The sequence below is a fragment of the Rhinatrema bivittatum genome, chromosome 5, assembly GCF_901001135.1.
Source record: "Rhinatrema bivittatum chromosome 5, aRhiBiv1.1, whole genome shotgun sequence".
NCBI lineage: Eukaryota > Metazoa > Chordata > Amphibia > Gymnophiona > Rhinatrematidae > Rhinatrema > Rhinatrema bivittatum.
The window spans coordinates 205,824,995-205,843,348 of NC_042619.1; the positions used below are offsets into that span (position 1 = coordinate 205,824,995).

Below are 18,354 nucleotides of genomic sequence, written 5' to 3' on the forward strand. Positions count from 1 at the left end.
GGGATAGGTGGCAATGTCCTTTCGTGGATTACAAATTGGCTAAAAGACAGGAAACAGAGAGTAGGATTAAATGGACAATTTTCTCAGTGAAAGGGTGTGGGCAGTGGAGTGCCTCAGGGATCTGTATTGGGACCCTTACTTTTCAATATATTTATAAATGATCTGGAAAGAAATACGACAAGTGAGGTAATCAAATTTGCAGATGATACAAAATGGTTCAGAGTAGTTAAATCACAAGCAGATTGTGATAAATTGCAGGAAGACCTTGTGAGACTGGAAAATTGGGCATCAAAATGGCAGATGAAATTTAAAGTGGATAAGTGCAAGGTGATGCATATAGGGAAAAATTACCCATGCTACAATTACACAATGTTAGGTTCCATATTAGGTGCTATTACCCAAGAAAGATCTAGGCGTCATAGTGAATAACACATTGAAATCGTCAGTTCAGTGTGCTGCGGCAGTCAAAAAAGCAAACAGAATGTTGGGAATTATTAGATAGGGAATGGTGAATAAAACGGAAAATATCATAATGCCTCTGTATCGCTCCATGGTGAGACCGCACCTTGAATACTGTGTACAATTCTGGTCGCCGCCATCTCAAAAAAGGTATAAATTGCGATGGAGAAGGTACAGAGAAGGGCGACCAAAATGATAAAGGGAATGGAACAGCTCCCCTATGAGGAAAGACTAAAGAGGTTAGGACTTTTCAGCTTGGAGAAGACACAGCTGAGGGGGGATATGATAGAGGTGTTTAAAATCATGAGAGGTCTAGAACAGGTAGATGTGAATCGGTTTTTTATTCTTTCAGATAATAGAAAGACTAGGGGGCACTCCATGAAGTTAGCATGTGGCACATTTAAAACTAATTGGAGAAAGTTCTTTTTCACTCAATGCACAATTAAACTCTGGAATTTGTTGCCAGAAGATGTGGTTAGTGCAGTTAATATAGCTGTGTTTAAAAAAGGATTGGATAAGTTCTTGGAGGAGAAGTCCATTACCTGCTATTAATTAAGTTGACTTAGATAATAACCACCGCTATTACTAGAAACAGTAACAAGGAATAGACTTAGTTTTTGGGTACTTGCCAAGTTCTTATGGCCTGGATTGGCCACTGTTGGAAACAGGATGCTGGGCTTGATGGACCCTTGGTCTGACCCAGTATGGCATGTTCTTATGATAAGATTTTTGTGTGGAAGGCTTTTGGGAGGCTTCTTGAGGAAACAGCAGTTGAAAGGTTGAGCGGATGAAGGATCAAGCTTTCAACATCCAGGATATGAGGGATAGGGTCTGAAGGTTCGGATGGCGTAACATGCCTTGGTTCTGAGTAATGAGAGTGGGCGCTGTGCCCAGGCAAATTGGTTCTCTGATCGAGAGATCAAGAAGTATGGAACACACACTTGTCGAGGCCAATACGGGGCTATGAGTATCATTGACCCTTTGTCCTGTTGTAGCTTCATTAGAGTTTCTGCTATCAGCAGTATCGAGGGATACATGTATAGTAGGGCCTGAGTTCCAGGGCGAGCACAGGTGTCCATGTCTAACTGGTTTCTCTGCTTGCGTAGAGAGAAGAATCTGTCCACTTTGTGATTTAGTTCAGATGTGAAGAGGTCTATTGTTGGTTGACCCCAGCACTGGAAGATTCTGGTCGTAAACACAGGATCCAGGGACCACTAGAGGGGATAGAACTCACGGCTGAGGCGATCCGCAACTACATTGTGTATGCCTGCTAGAGAAGTGGCCCGAAGAAACATGGAATGTGTTAGGGCCCAGTCCCAAATCTGCGCAGCTTCTTGGCAGAGGAGATAAGAGCCTGTGTTCCTCCCTGTTTGTTCAGGTACCACATGGCAACTGTGTTATCTGTTTGTATTAGAACAGTCTTGTGTGAAAGGCAGTCCTTGAATGCATAGAGAGCATAATGTATAGCTTGAAGCTCTAGGAAGTTGATCTGAAATGTTGCTTCGAGCTTTATCCAAGTACCTTGAGTTTGAAGATTGTTCACATGAGCTCCCCAACCTAAGGTGGATACATCTGTGGTTAAGGTTACTTGCGGAACTGGTTGCTGAAAAGGTACAATGGCCTGCAAACCCTGAAGAAAAAAAAAAAAAAAAAAAGACTCCACTCAAGAAAACGCAGCCGGATCCAGGCCAAGCCCAGAAAACACTAGAGGGGGCGCAATAGAACTGCCATCTCCTGCAGAGGAGCCAGTCAAAGAAGCACCCAGATCTGGTGCACCTCCAGTCAAAACTGGAACCAGACATCATCAGAATGGATGGATTCAGGCTTAGCATAATCCAAGGAAGACAACTCTCCCTGAGTATCTGCACAGCGCTAACCTGCTGGAGGACAGGTCAAGCTAAGAAGCCCTAATATGACAGGCAACATAGAGAGCAAGGTGTTTAAGGTTCTTGGTTACCAGCGTTATCAGCGATGGTAACAGTGCATCCAAGCAGCTCGTGCAGAAAAAAGTTATGCACACAAAAATCAGGTGCCAAGGAGCAAGCGCAACAAGGTGCGCGCACAACACATGCACCAAGCAAAGCAGTCATACACATTAAAGTTGTGTGCGCAGGGGCGCATGCCGAACACAAAACACACGACAGTATGTCAGCACAGAGCTGACATACTGCCCTCTACAGGAACTACCCCCTCCCCAAAAGTATCTAAAAAAATTTATTGGGGGATCAAGAAGCCCCCCACCCAACCCCCTCCAGCACTCCTCAAACCTTTAAAATTAGAAGGGTCCTGTGATGGGGCTTGGGGTACCAAGCCATTTTTCAAAATCAGGATTTTTTTTAAAATCTGGGGAATGGACCTAGGACGTAGCCTAGGCACAATCCACAGATCTTGCCCCAGTCATATGACAGTAGCAAGATCTGGTTTGCATCCTGGGCCCCATCGAGGGACCTTCTTCTCATTTTAAAGGTCTGAGGGTGGTGGTGGTGGTAGTGGTGGTGGGGGGGGGGGGGGTGTCAGGGAGTGGGCTTCCTGAACACCAATGACTTTCCTTTAGATACATTTAGGGGGGTGCCCCCACTGAACCCCACAAAGTTTTGGCATTACTTTTGGTGGGGGGGGGGGGGGGGACACTATTCCCCCAATGCTGTGTAGTCACTAGTGGGGTGGGAAACTGGATTTTTTGGAACACTAGGTTGGGGGACCATCGCCGTGCATGAACATTTTTTAATTTTATTTTACTTTGAGGTGTTGGCCACATTGAGTGGTGGCCCTGGGTTGAGCCAGGGGTCAGCCCTAAACCCCCATTTAACTTTTTCTTTTTGTGGGCACCTTCTTAAGCGGCCGGCTTTTAAGGCGATGGCGGTCCCTTGGTTTTAGAAAGATTCATCACAAACTCTTTTACTGTCAAATATTGACAGAATCATAAGAGGCTATGAGTACAAACTATATGGTCCTCCTGGACATAGCAGCCTCAGACACCTTAGATCATTATATATCACTGCCTAAGTTACAATCATTTGGCATATCCAGTACTGTAATGAAATGGATTTCTTCATACTTATCCAATCGCTCACAACAGATTAGAATTGGTAAAGCTTCTCCAAACTGGTATGCAGTGACCACTGGTGTTTCCCAAGGTTCTTTATTATCTGTGATGCTTTTCAATATCTGTCTCTCCCCCTCTGAAGAGTTCTGGCATGCCTTGGCAGGAACTACAAAACCTATGCTGATATACAATTCTTTCTTCCCTACTATTCGTCATGGACTATTACATTCAATTTAATATCCCTCTGCATCAATTCTTCTAAATGATGGCTATCCCACAGTACGCTGCAACTTAACGTTCAGAAGACAAGTGATTGTTTTGACCAGCATTAAACTTCCCTGCTTTCATTCTTCATTTACATTCCAGGGTCTCTGCATCTCTATTTCTCAGGAAGTGAGAAACCTAGGTGTAATCATGGCCATGCATTTATCCACAAAGGCACAAATTACTGCTATGCTGAATTCCTTTTTTTTTTTTTTAAATTATGTCTCTTAAGACATCTGAAACCTTTGCTTCCCATTATTGCTTATTTATATAGAGTGCACAGTAAAGCAATTATTCCTGTACAGCACAGCTGCTTTCCACATCTTCAAAATATGCCTCTCATATTGGCTTTATATGTGCTGCATTTGATTGTGTCTTTGCATTTAAAATATTGTAAGGGCATATGCCAGAGCAGAATTTTTTATGTTAAAGGATTTTCGAGTGAGCATTCATTGTAATGTTTGTGCATTTTTTCCTTCCAAAAAGCCCTGCAGCAGCAAGTCTGCGAAATGTCTGCGTTTTAGTATTCTGTGCATTTCTAAAATCAATATTCATTTCATAGTCAAATGGGAAGCCCAAATGAACAGCACTTTCAGGCCGATACAGTACAGTGCGCTCCGACGCTCTTGGACGCGCGTTTTCCCTTACCCCTTATTCAGTAAGGGAGGAAAATGCGCGTCCAACCCGCAGTACCTAATAGCGCCCTCAACATGCAAATGCATGTTGATGGCCCTTTTAGGTATGCCCGCGCGATACAGTAAGTAAAATGTGCAGCCAAGCTGCACATTTTACTTTAAGAAATTAGCACCTACCGAAAAGGTAGGCGCTAATTTCTTCAGGCACCGGGAAAGTGCACAGAAAAGCAGTAAAAACTGCTTTTCTGTGCACCCTCCGACTTAATATCATGGCGATATTAAGTCGGAGGTCCCGAAGTGTAAAAAAAGTTAAAAAAAAAAATTTTAAAATGGGCCGGCGGCTGTCGGGCCGAAAACCGGATACTCAATTTTGCCGGCGTCCAGTTTCTGAGCCCGTGGCTGTCAGCGGGCTCGAGAACCGACGCCGGCAAAATTGAGCGTTGGCTGTCAAACCCGCTGACAGCCGCCACTCCGGGCTATAAGGAGGCGCTATGGACGCGCTAGTGTCCCTAGCACCTCCTTTTGCCTGTTTCTACCGCACCACCTAATTTGAATACTGAATCACGTGCACTGGCGAGTGGCCTGTGCGCGTGCCAGGAGAGCGGGCGTTTGTCCGCTCTCCCGCGGACTTTACTGAATCGGCCTGTTTATAAGAGAGAAGTTTCATTTTACTCAGTAGCATTTCAGTATACTCTGCATCTCAAAATTGGTATTCTTTTTATAGTTAAGTAAGAAACTTGAAGATACGGTGCTTTAAGAGACAAATTTAATTTACTTAGCAGCTTGAAGATGTCCAAAACAATTGCGCATCAGCGATTTGAAGCCATGTAAAACAGCTGTGCTCTGCTGGAATAACTGTGCTTTACATTAAAGCAATGATTTTTCTGTGAAATCTATATACTAAAGCAATAATGGGGAAAAATACTTAATGTCACTGTTTTTTTATTTAGTTTTCATCACAAAAATAAGAAAATATGGAAGTTTTTGATGTGATTGATATTAGAGCTCTTTCATGTCTTTTGACAGTGTGGCTCAATTTTCTGAAGTCTCTTCTTCTATGATCAAAAATTAACAAAAAATTACTATTAAATTCTGAAAAATAATTTTCCTTAGTTATATCACATTGATCATTTGCACCTTCTCTTACAGTGAGTAGAAGCTATTCACCGTCATTGCATATACTTAAAGACAAAGCAGCTGAATTACACAAGATTGCTGCTCTTACCAAGACAATACAGAGAGGTTTGGTTTATATACAAGCTTTGGCCTACCTGATACTGGAAAGAAAACAGAAGAGCAGCCAGAGAACTTCCACTGACAGTAACAGAACAGACGATCTGCTGAAATATTAATGCCTTCCTGCTACTTATACTGTTCAAAATCTCAACTGGTCTCCTTCTTGGCTCTACTGCTCTCTGGGTAGTGGTGATGGTCTTTTTTCACCTCATAAAGATGTATGCTTTTCATTATATCCCCACCCCCCCATGGTTTTGGAAAAACATCTCCAATCCCATTCTTCACCTATTATACTCCTGCATTGCATTTATCCGTGGGGTTCCATAGCATCTTGTTATATTTATGATGGCAGGCATGGACAAGGCAAAGCAATGTCAAAATAAAAACAAAATTTCTAAGCAAGACTCTCAGGAATTCAATAAAAATTTGAATGGAAAAGTGGATTTTAATGATTTCATTCCTTACAATTGCCAGTTGAATTATTTAAAAAAATGCTAATGCTGCTACTTAGAGAATTAGTCAATAATGAAGCTTGCGGCTACTTGCTACCAAATGTTTATCACTCTAGAGATAACTGAAAGGCATAAAAAATAAGTTTCAGTTAACATTTTACACAAAGCATGACCTAATCTTTACAGAACACTCATCCACTGTTCATGCAAACGGCACACTAGGTTTCACAGAAAGTGTGTGTGGTCTTGGGCTGCAGAGAACATGTGCGGCTTCATAAAATGCGCACACAATACACTGAGCTTCACAGTATGCATATGCATTACAGGAGATATTTCAAAAAAATGAGGTGGCATGCAGAAATCCAACAGGTATACAAGAATCAAACACACATTGAATACTAGTTTTCAAAAGAAACTGGATGGCAGAAAAAGGCCATCAGCCTATCTATTCTGCTCATCCATGCCAACTATGCAGCCTTACAATCCCCACCACTTTCTCAAAGATCCTCTGTGCTTATCCCATGCTCTCGAATTCAGATATTGTCCTTGTCCCTACTCCCCTCTCTGTAAAGAAATATTTCTTTAGGAGTAATGTAGGATTACGCTTGAATCTATCCACTTTTATCCTCATTTCTTCTCCTCCTTCTAGAGCTGGGGTGGGCAAGTCCGGTCCTCGAGGGCTGCAAACCAGTCGGGTTTTCAGGATACCCCTAATGAATATGCATGAAATAGATTTGCATACAACTGAGGCAGTGTATATGCAGGTCTCTCTCATGCATATTCATTAAGGATATCCTGAAAACCCAACTGGTTTGCAGCCCTCGAGGACCGGAATTGCCCACCCCTGTTCTAGAGTCTCTTTACATGGAAATCTTGGAGGTATTTAAATGTCTATTACACCCTTCCACTAGGGGCAGTGGTTCCCACACCTGTCCTGGAGGACTCCCCCCCCCCCCCCCCCCCCGCCAATTGGGTTTTCAGGATATCCACAATGAATATGCATGAGAGAAAATTTGCATGCACTGCCTCCATAGCATGCCAATTTTATCTCATTTGCATACTGCTCCCAGCATGCCCCGGGAGAGGACTCCAGAGGTCATAGTGAGCGATCCAGAGTTTGAACTCCACAACTCCAGCTTCCAGAGGCACCGCATCCTTTGCAGTAGAAGAGGATTGGAAGCGTGTGCCATTACTAAAACCCTTCAAATCTCTGAGTGAAGATCAATTTAATGGTGACTGAAGAGGATTGGTAAGTATAGCTTTGGGTAATCTTTGGACTTAAAAATGTTTGGAGAAAGGTGAAATAGTGGGATATATTCTTTAGAGTGTGTGTGTGTCTGAGATAATAAGCAAAACAGAGGTAGTTAATTCTAGGGTCTGTCTTTCCTACCCACCCACCCCTACTCAACCCTTGATTTTTAGGCAGGAGACACTTTCTTATTAAAAATCAATCAGGCTCTTATCTAAATCATAATATTGTACCAGCCCTTATTGAGAGTTTAATCATCCTCTTGTAGGGCATTAGCAGAATAATTAGTTAATACACCTGTAAATTCAAAGTACTCTAATTCCAATTCCCTTAGTATCCTAAATTTAACTAGGAATTCAACAAAATTAAGACAAAGGCAGCAGTCCAGCAGCAAGGGGGGGGAGGGGGCTTTCCAGTCTTTTGCATTGAGTGTCACATGTATGATTTCTCCGGTGAGAGACTGTATATGTGTGCACCTGTGCAAAGAGCACTTGACTCTCAGGGAACGAGTCTGATCTCTTGAGGCTACAGAGGCAGACAGAGGTACATTGAAGAGTTCTTCAGGGACATAGTAGTCAAGTCCCAAATCTAGTCTGGCAGCCTCAGTGCTGCCTTGGATCAGAAAGGTCTCCCGGTTGGAGAACATCACCCTGGTGTAGCAGGAAGTGATCCAGTAGCAATGACCTGCTTCTCCAGGTGATGTGTTGTTCTCTCGCACTGAGGACAAGTCTCCCAGGACTACTACCCAGGAGGGAAGGGTTAGGTTGGCCATCATAGTTGCTGATTCGATTAGAAATGTAGATAACTGGGTGGCTGGTGGACGTGAGAATCGCCTGGATAACACCTGCCTGGTGCGAAGGTGGCAGATCTCACACATCACCTTAATAGGATTGTAGACAGTGCTGGGCAGGAGATGGCTGTCGTGGTACATGTGGGCACCAACAATGTAGGAAAACATGGGAGAGAGGTTCTGGAAGCCAAATTTAGGATTTTAGGTAGAAAGCAGAAATCCAGATCATCCAGGGTGGCATTCTCTGAAATGCTTCCTGTTCCACGTGAAGGTCCCCAGAAGTAGGCAGCACTCCAGAGTCTCAATGCGTGAATGAGATGATGGTACAGGGAAAAGGGATTCAATTTTGTAAGAAACTAGGGAACCTTTAGGGGAAGGGGGTGACTTTTCCAAAAGGATGGGCTCCACTTTAACCAGAGTGGATACAGGCTGCTTGCTCTAACTTTTAAAAAGGAAATAGAGCAGCTTTTAAACTAGAAAAGGGGGAAAGCCAACAGTCACTCAGCAGTGCATGGTTTGGAGGAATGTATCCTTGAAGGATACTAATGAAACAAGAGAGTTAGGGCATCCCAACAGAGAGGTCCCAATAAAAGCAAACGTAGTCCATGTGCCTATATGTAAAAAATCACCTGAGCTAAAGATTCCCAAATTATCCCTATCAACTGAAAAACAGGTTGTTAATACAAACAAAAGAAAGACACTTTGAAATGTCTGTATGCCAATGCCAGTAGTCTAACAAGTAGGATGAGAGAGTTAGAGTGTATAGCAGTAAATGATTTATTTATTTATTTATTTTTCGTTTTTATATACCAATCTTCTTGCATTAGATACAAATCAAACCGGTTTACAAAGAACGTAAACTTGCCTGTAGGCTATACATAGAACCATGAACATTTAAGAAAAACTCTGAGAAACATAGTTAGAAAGTTAATTAACCTGGAGAACAATTTGAATTATATAGAAAAAGTCACAATAAGCGATTGATTCAATTAAATTGGACTTGGATTCAATGAGGTTGAAGAAAATGAGATGAAGTGTAGAGTGCTAGGAAAGGGGAAGAATAGCCAGAATAAGACCAAAGGGTAACTGGAGGTCTCTTCAAGGGAAATGAGTTAGAGAAAATGAAAAGTGAAATATGAGAGCAAAAATAAACAAACCAAGCCAAACTTGTGATGAGGAATGAGCAGGGATATGCTGCGAAAAAAGGAGAGAATGTGTTAACTAAAATGCTGTTTCTGGAAAGGAAAGGTTGAATAACCAAGTTTTTAGTTTTTTCTTGAAGGAGATTGGGCAGGGGTCCTGTCTGAGGTGCCATAACTGGCATCTCAGAGACCTGGTGGAAGGAGGATAACCAATGGGATAGTGCTATATCAGGGTTCAAATTATATCGCAATGATAGGGAGGATCAACTTGGTGGGGGTGTGGCACTTTATGTCCGGGAGGGTATAGAGTCCAACAGGATAAAGATCATACAAGAGAGTAAATGCTCAGTAGAATCTATATGGGTAGAAATCCCATGTGTGTTGGATAAGCATATAATGATAGGAGTATACTACAGTCCATCTGGACAAAATGGTCAGACAGATGATGAAATGCTAAGAGAAATCAGGGAAGCTAACAAATTTGGCAGTGCAATAATAATGGGAGATTTCAATTACCCCAACATTGACTAGGTAAATGTAACATCAGGACTTGCTAGAGACAAAGTTCCTGGATGGAATAAATGACTGCTTTATGGAGCAATTGGTTCAGGACCCAAAACGAGAGAGGGACCTATTTCAGATTTAATTCTTAGTGGAAAGCAGGATATGGTGAGACACTTAACGGTGGTGGGGCCACTTGGCAATAGGGATCATAATGATCAAATTTGAACTAATAACTGGAAGGGGGACAATAAGTAAATCTAACACTAAATTTTCAAAGGGAAACTGATAAAATGAGGAAAATAGGAAAACACAGTGAAAGGTGCAGCTGCAAAGGTTAAAAGTGTTGAACAGGCATGGACACTGTTTAAAAATACAATCTTAGAGACACAGTCCAGATGTATTCCACACATTTAGAAAGGCGGAAGGAAGGCAAAACAATTACCAGCATGGTTAAAAGGTGAGAGGCTATTTTAGCCCAAAAAACATCCTTCAAAAATTGGAAGGATCCATCTGAAAATAGGAAAAAGCCTAAGCATTGGCAAGTTAAGTGTAAACATTGATAAGACAGGCGAAGAGAGAATTTGAAATGAAGTTGGCCGTACAGGCAAAAACTCATAATAAAAACTTTAAAAAATATATCAGAAGCAAGAAACCTGTGAGGGAGTAGATTGGACCATATTATGACCAAGGGGTTAAAGGGGCTCTTAGGGAAGATAAGGCCATTGCAGAAAGACTAAATTAATTCTTTGCTTCCTTGTTTACTATTGAGGATGTTTTGGAATTTTGGGAATTTGTTGCCAGAGGATGCAGTTAGTGTAGCTGGGTTCAAAAAAGGATTGGATAAGTTCTTGGAGGAGAAGTCCATTAACTGCTATTAATCAAGTTTACTTAGGGAAGAGCCACTGCTATTAATTGCATCAATAGTGTTTAGGTAATTGCTAGGTTCTTGTAGCCTGGTTTGGCCTCTGTTGGAAACAGGATGCTGAGCTTGATGGACCCTTGGTCTGACCCAGCATGGCAATTTCTTATGTTCATACCAGTTGCGGAGATGGTTTTCAAGGGTGATGAGTCAAATGAACTGAACCAAATCACTGTGAACCTGGAAGATGTAAGTAGACCAGATTGACAAACTAAAGAGAAGCAAACCACCTGAACTGGATGGTATGCATCCCAGGGTTCTGAAGGAACTCACAAATGAAATTTCAGATCTATTAGTTAAAATTTGTAATTTATCATTAAAATCATCATCCATTGTACCTGAAGACTGGAGGGTGGCCAATGTAACCCCAATATTTAAACAGGGCTCCAGGGGCGATCCAGGAAACTATAGACCAGTGAGCCTGACTTCAATGCCAGGAAAAATAGTGGAAACTATTCTAAAGATCAAAATCACAAAGCATATAGAAAGACATGGTTTAATGGAACAGTCAACATGGATTTACCAAAGGGAAGTCTTGCCTCACAAATCTGCTTCATTTTTTGAAGGGGTTAATAAACATGTGGATAAAGGTGAACCGGTAGATGTACTGTATTTGCATTTTCAAAAGGTGTTTGACAAAGTCCCTCATGAGAGGCTTCTAAGAAAATTAAAAAGTCATGGGATAGGAGGCAATGTCCTTTCGTGAATTATAAACTGGTTAAAGTACAGGAAACAGAGAGTAGGATTAAATGGTCAATTTTCTCAGTGGAAAAGGGTAAACAGTGGAGTGCCTCAGGGATCTGTACTTGAACCGGTGCTTTTCAATATATTTATAAATAATCTGGAAAGGAATAAGATGAATGAGGTTATCAAATTTGCAGATGATTCAAAATTACTCAGAGTAGTTAAATCACAAGCGGATTCTGATAAATTTCAGGAGGACCTTACCAGACTGGAAGACTGGGCATCTAAATAGCAGATGAAATTTAATGTGGACAAGTGCAAGGTACTGCATTATAGGGAAAAATAAACCATGCAGAAGTTACATGATATTAGGTTCCATACTAGGAGCTATCACACAGGAAAAAGATCTAGGCATCATAGTGGATAATTCATTAAAATGGTCAGCTCAGTGTGCTGCAGCAGTTAAAAAAGCAAACAATGTTAGGAATTATTAGGAAGGGAATGGTGAATAAAACGGAAAATGTCATAATGCCTCTGATATTACTCTATGGTGAGACCGCACCTTGAGTACTGTGTACAGTTCTGATCACTGCATCTCAAAAAAGATATAGTTGCACTGGACAAGGTACAGAGAAGGGCAACCAAAATGATAAAGTGGATGGAACAGCTCCCCTATTAGGAAAGGCTAAAGAGGTTAGGGCTGTTCAGCTTAGAGAAGAGACAGCTGAGGGGGGATATGATAGAGGTCTTTAAAATCATGAGAGGTCTAGAATGGGTAGATGTGAATCTGTTATTTACACTTTCGTATAATAGAAGGACTAGGGGACACTCCAAGAAGTTAGCAAGTAGAACATTTAAAACTAATCGGAGAAAGTTCTTTCACTCAACGCACAATTAAGCTCTGGAATTTGTTGCCAGAGGATGTGGTTAGTGCAGTTAGAGTTGCTAGGTTTAAAAAAAGGTTTGGATAAGTTCTCGGAGAAGTCCATTAACTGTTATTAATCAAGTTGACTTAGAGAATGGCCTCTGCTACTACTGGCATCAGTAGCATGGGATCTTCTTAGTGTTTGGGTAATTGCCAGGTTCTTGTATCCTGGTTTGGACACTGTTAGAAACAGAATGCTGGGCTTGATGGACCCTTGGTCTGACCCAGTATGGCAATTTCTTATGTTCTTATATCCTGAAAACCACCCTGGCAGGGAAGGTTTGGGAACCACTGCTCTATGGTATACATGTTTAGATCTTTAAGTATGTCCCCATATGTTTTAGAACAAAGACCACTGACCTTTTTAGTAGCCACCCTCTAGACACCGACTCCAACCAATTTATATATTTTTGAAGAAGCAGTCTTCAGAATTGTATATGAAAATTGGTTCTTACCTGCTAATTTTCGTTCCTGTAGTACCACAGATCAGTCCAGAAAAGTGGGTTGTGTATCCTTACCAGTAGATGGAGTCAGATCAAAATTTTGGGCACTGCTACATATACGAGAGTGCCACCTGCAGTCCCTCAGTATTGGCCTGTACCCAAGCTCACCCTACCAAATGCCGGGCAAAAAAGGGGTTGAAACCCTAACCAACCAACCCCCAAATGCCCCATAACCATGAATTAAAACTTATGAAACTGTTCCTCAAACTTGTCTGCAATGGAGAGCCATGGGAAAAAACTGCAAGAACTAAGCAACGGCAGTCTTTCGGAATCTGAAGAAAGGGGTGGGCCTCTGGACTGATCTGTGGTATTACAGGAATGAAAATTAGCAGGTAAGAGCCAATTTTCATTTCCTGAACATACCCAGATCAGTCCAGAAAAGTGGATTGTACCCAAGCCACCCTACCCTGGGCGGGAACCCGAAAGACCCGCACACAGGACACGCTCAAAGGATGACTCTGCCAGAGCCTTGACATCCAGTCGATAATGCTTCGTAAAAGTGTGAAGAGAAGACCACACTGCTGCCCTACAGATCTCCTGGGGTGATAACAGCTGGCATTCAGCCCAGGAAGTAGACTGAGCCCTGGTGGAATGCGCTCGCAATCCCATTGGCACTTGACAACCCTTGGGCTATGTAGGACGAGCAGATAGCCTCCTTGATCCAGCGGGAAATAGTCACCTTAGATGCTTTATCCCCCCGCTTTGGTCCGCCAAATAGGACAAAGAGATGATCCGAACGGCGAAAATCATTGGTCACCTCCAGATAGCGCAACAAAAAGCGAACATCCAGAAGATGGAGATCCCTCTCCGAAGCGGAATTCCGGGACCACTGCGGAAATCCTGGAAGCTCCACCGTCTGATTAACATGAAAAAAGGAAACCACCTTGGGGACGAAGGACGGAACTGTGCGCAGACACCCTATCATCGTAGATCCGAAGGAAAGGGTTGCGACAGGACAACGCCTGTAATTCTGAAATCCGTTGCGCCGAGCAAATGGCCACCAAGAAAACGGACTTTAAAGTCAGATTCTTAACCGAGGCCCCACGAAGAGGCTCAAATGGGGCCCCACACAGTACGCAAAGCACTAGATTCAAATTCCAATCCGGACAGACCTGGCGCACCAGAGGACGCAAATGCTTGACCCCTTTAAGAAAACGAGCAATATCTGGGTAAGCTGCCAGCGAAGAGCCCCAAAACTTCCCCATAAGGCTCCCAAGGCTGCCACCTGGACCCGGAGGGAATTGAAGGCCAACCCTTTAGCCAGACCCTGCTGTAGGAAATCCAACACCACAGGGACATACACGGTTAACGGATCACAGGAGCGTTGGGGACACCACGACGCAAAGAGTTTCCAAACTAACGTATGCGATGGACGTAGCCGGACGTCGCGCCTGAAGCAATGTGGTAATGACCGGTTTGGAATAACCCTTCAAGTGTAAATGTCTCCTCTCAAAAGCCAAGCCGCAAGAGAGAAGTGATTCTCCCGATCCGAAAATACAGGTCCTTGACGAAGGAGACGCGGAATATGAGCAAGCTGCAGTGGGCCCTCCAATGCCATCCGAACTAGGTCTGCGAACCACGGGCGACGCGGCCATTGTGGAGCCACCAGGACCACCCTGCCTGGATGGCTTTCTATATGACGCAGGAGCTGACTGATGAGAGGCCAGGGAGGGAAGACATACAGAAGAATCCCCGTGGGCCACGGGCACACCAACGCGTCGAGACAGACAGATCCCTGTTCCCGGCGGCGACTGAAGAAGCATTCCGTCTTCGCATTAGCCCGAGTTGCCATCAGATCCAACTGAGGCAGACCCCACCTGGCGCAGATGAAGTTCCAGGCCTCTGCTGCCAACTCCCATTCCCCTGGGTTGAGCTGTCTGCTGAGAAAATCCGCTTGAACATTCTCCACCCCTCGACATGCGAGGCGGCAATTCCCCCGAGATGTCACTCTGCCCAGGCGAACAAAAGACGCCCTTAGAGTGCCACTGCGGGGCTTCTCGGTCCTCCTTGCCGATTGATCTAAGCCACTGTCATTGCATTGTCGAAGAACACCCGTATCATCTGGTGCTTGACCAATGGCAGGAAAGCCTGAAGGGCAAGTCGTACCGCCCTAGTCTCGAGTCGATTGATGGACCAAGATCCCTCTGCCGGCGACCACAAACCTTGCACAGCCTTGCCCGCACAAACTGCTCCCCAACCGGACAGGCTGGCGTCGGTGGAGATCACCACCCAAAGCAGAGGGTCCACATCTACACCCCATTCGAGATTGTCGCGAGACAGCCACCAATAAAGACTGGCTCTGGACTCCGGAAGCAGCGGCATGGGTAAGTGGAATTGTTCGGACACAGGAATCCACCTCGACAACAGAGCACGCTGTAACGGCAGTAAATGAGCTAATGCCCAAGGCACCAAATCCAAGGTGGAAGCCATGGATCCCAGGACTTGCAAATGATGCCACACTGTAGGGTCCTCCCTCCAAAATAGCTCCTGATCTGGTCCTGAAACTTTGTCACTGTCTGCTGCTAGGAAGACCTTGCCATGAAAGTATCGAACAGCACTCCCAAGTAGGTCAACGTCTGGGTGGGCTCCAAGTGACTCTTCTGAACATTGATTATCCAGCCGAGCGACTGCAGAGTGAGTTGCACTCTCCGGACCGATCTCTCACAAACCTCCCTGGACTTCGCCTGAATCAACCAGTCGTCCAAGTACGGGTGAACTAACACCCCTTCCTGATGAAGGAAGGCCGCCACCACCACGATCTTGGTGAATGTCCGAGGCGCTGTCGCCAGACCGAAGGGGAGAGCTCGAAACTGGAAATGTTGCCCCAGCACCTTGAAGCGCAGATACCGCTGATGGCTCATCCGGATCGGAATGTGCAGATATGCCTCCGTGAGATCTAGAGACGCAAGGAACTCCCCTTTCCGTACTGCCGCCATCACAGTCCTCAAAGTTTCCATCTGAAAACGAGGGATCCGAAGGCACTGGTTCACCTTCTGCAGATCTAGGATGGGATGAAATGTGCCCTCCTTTTTGGGAACTACAAAGTAAACTGAATACCTGCCTCGTCCCTGCTCTCTCACGGGGACAGGAACGATGGCTTTCAGAGCGAGGAGCCTTTGCAGAGTGACTTGGATTGCCTCGCGCTTGCTGTGAGAGTTCACCAGAGACTCCACAAAGACTACCGGAACCGGACGAGCGAATTCAAGGGCGTAACCGTCTCTGATCACCTCCAGGACCCATCGGTCTGAGGTAACCTTCTCCCATTCCGTGTAAAATTTGGACAATCTGCCTCCGACAGCTTTGATGACGGAATGGGTGCTCGAGGCTTCATTGGGAGGGTTTACTGTTTCCTGCCCTAAGGGTACCAGAGTCCCTCCTAGGGCACTGACCACCACGAAAGGACTGCTGGCATCCCGGAGTCTGTTTCTGTCCTGAAGCCGAGGAGTATCTGTTTGTCAGAAAACGGCGAGCATCCCCGGAAGCGAGTTCGTGAGGGAAAAACTTTCTTCGAAGACCGTTTATCTTCTGGCAAACGATTGCCCTTGGACTCCCCGAGCAGCTTCACCAACTGATCGAGGTCCTCCCCGAACAGAAGCTTGCCCTTAAAGAGAAAGTTACAAAGTTGGGATTTTGAGGACAAATCCGCCGCCCAGTTGCGCAACCAAAGAAGTCTACGGGCGGCCACCACGGATACCATACTATGGGTCGAGATACAGACCAAATCATAGAGTGCGTTCGCCATGTAGGCAATACCTGCCTCCAAACGAGCGGTCTGCAATGGAGCACCACCAGACCCCGAGTCCGGCACCCAACAAAGACAAGCCCTTTGCATAAGGCTAGCGCAGACGGCCGCCCGAAGACTAAGAGCGGCTACTTCAAAGACCCGCTTCAACTGGATCTCCAGTTTGCAGTCCTGCATATTCTTCAAAGCTGTGGCCCCGGCTACCGGAATAGTAGTCTTCTTTGTGACCGCCGAAACCGTAGCGTCCACCTTTGGAATCTTCAGGAGATCCAATACGTCCATGGAGAGGGGGTAAAGCTTAGCCATCGCTCTGCCTACTCTGAGACCCGCTTCCGGAGCGTCCCACTCACGGGTCACCAGCTTGCGAACCTTCTTGGGGAGCGGGAAGGCAGAAGTCGGTCCTCTTATGCCATCCAGCACTGGATTCTCTTCTTCACTGTCCAACTCCTCCTGAGCAATCTTAAGGCCCAAGACATCTAGTACTTGGGGAATAAGGAGGCGCAGTTCGTCCCGCTTGAAAAGACAGACCACAGTGGGATCATCGCCCTCAGCCTGAGGGAGGTTGTCATCATCAGGGTCATCCAGATCCAAATCCCCCTGATCCGGAACCGTATGCTGATCTTCAGCCGGTGCTGGCTGTATCCCCGCTGGGAGCGGTCCCGATCCAGGATCCGGGCCCTGCGGAGCTCTAGCACCCCCATCCACTGGCCGTGGTCACGCTACCGGGGGTTCTGGAGCCAACCCGCTTAGGAGGGGGTTCTGGCAGGTCCCCAGGCCGCCCGGGTCTCTTTAGCGCCGCCTGCTTGGTGCATTAAAAGAATAAATTCAGCAGAAAAACCTGCCGGAACTTCATCCCCCCCCCCACCCGAGGGATCATGTGACAGGTCAGACTGATCCTCCCCCATGGGTACTAAAACGGGGGGGGAAGGACCTCCTCCCGTGATTCACCACGAGAGGACCCCTCAACCCCCCCCCCCCCGCAGAAAGGGAAGCTGACTTCGAAGACTCCTCCAAGCCTGAGGAGCAGGCCAGACATAAATCATCTGAATCCAGAACCTGCCCGCGTGTCCCACACGCGCGGCAGGCCGCAGCTTTGGTCCTAGGAGCCATAAATCAATCGCGCAGCCATGCGGTTATAGGCCGGGGGGGGGGGGGGGGGGGGGGGGGGGGGAGGTTGGCAATGCTCTGCAAACGTGTGCGCAGCCGAAGCGCGGGAAACCCGATCCGAGAGGCCCGATCTGAGACAGCCACGCCGGGATCCCCGACTAGCCGCAGCAAAAGTGCCGAGCGCCAAAATCTCACCCCCCACTTTCTTAAAAGCCAGCCGGAGCCCCGGGGCTGAGGAAATAAAATCGCTGCACTCACCTCCGAATGGCCACTGAAAGCGGTTCCCCCCAGCACCACCTCCTCACCTCAGAAGGAAGACGCCAGTGCTGTAGAGGCTAAAAGCAAATTTTTTTTTTTTAAATCAAAGCCTCTGTTTTTTGGGGGGGTTTTTTGTTTTTTTTTTTTTTTACACGAACTTTATAAAGGCCCAAGTGCAGGGATTTGAGGGAGCAGCTTCAGATGTGAGTCCACCAGGAGCCCCTGGCCTTCACACCACGCAAGGTGACGGGGGGAAACCTCAGGCAGGGGTATCCAACCCACCGGACGCCCAGTTTCCACTGAGGGATGGCCCACGAAGGTGCCTAACACCTCAGGAAGCAGAAGGAAAAAGAAAAGAAGACAAAATTTCTAACTACACTGAAAAATTAACTAAGACTGCAGGAACCTCTACCAACTGCTGGAGTCAGAGAAATACTGA

The 18,354-nt window shown here is 45.5% G+C and overlaps 1 protein-coding gene across 3 annotated transcripts in view; it reads right to left on the reverse strand.

The window, feature by feature from the left end:
* TAB3 (TGF-beta activated kinase 1 (MAP3K7) binding protein 3) overlaps window positions 1-18,354 on the reverse strand; it is a 106,691-nt gene that overhangs the window by 41,855 nt on the left and 46,482 nt on the right. The window lies entirely within an intron of this gene.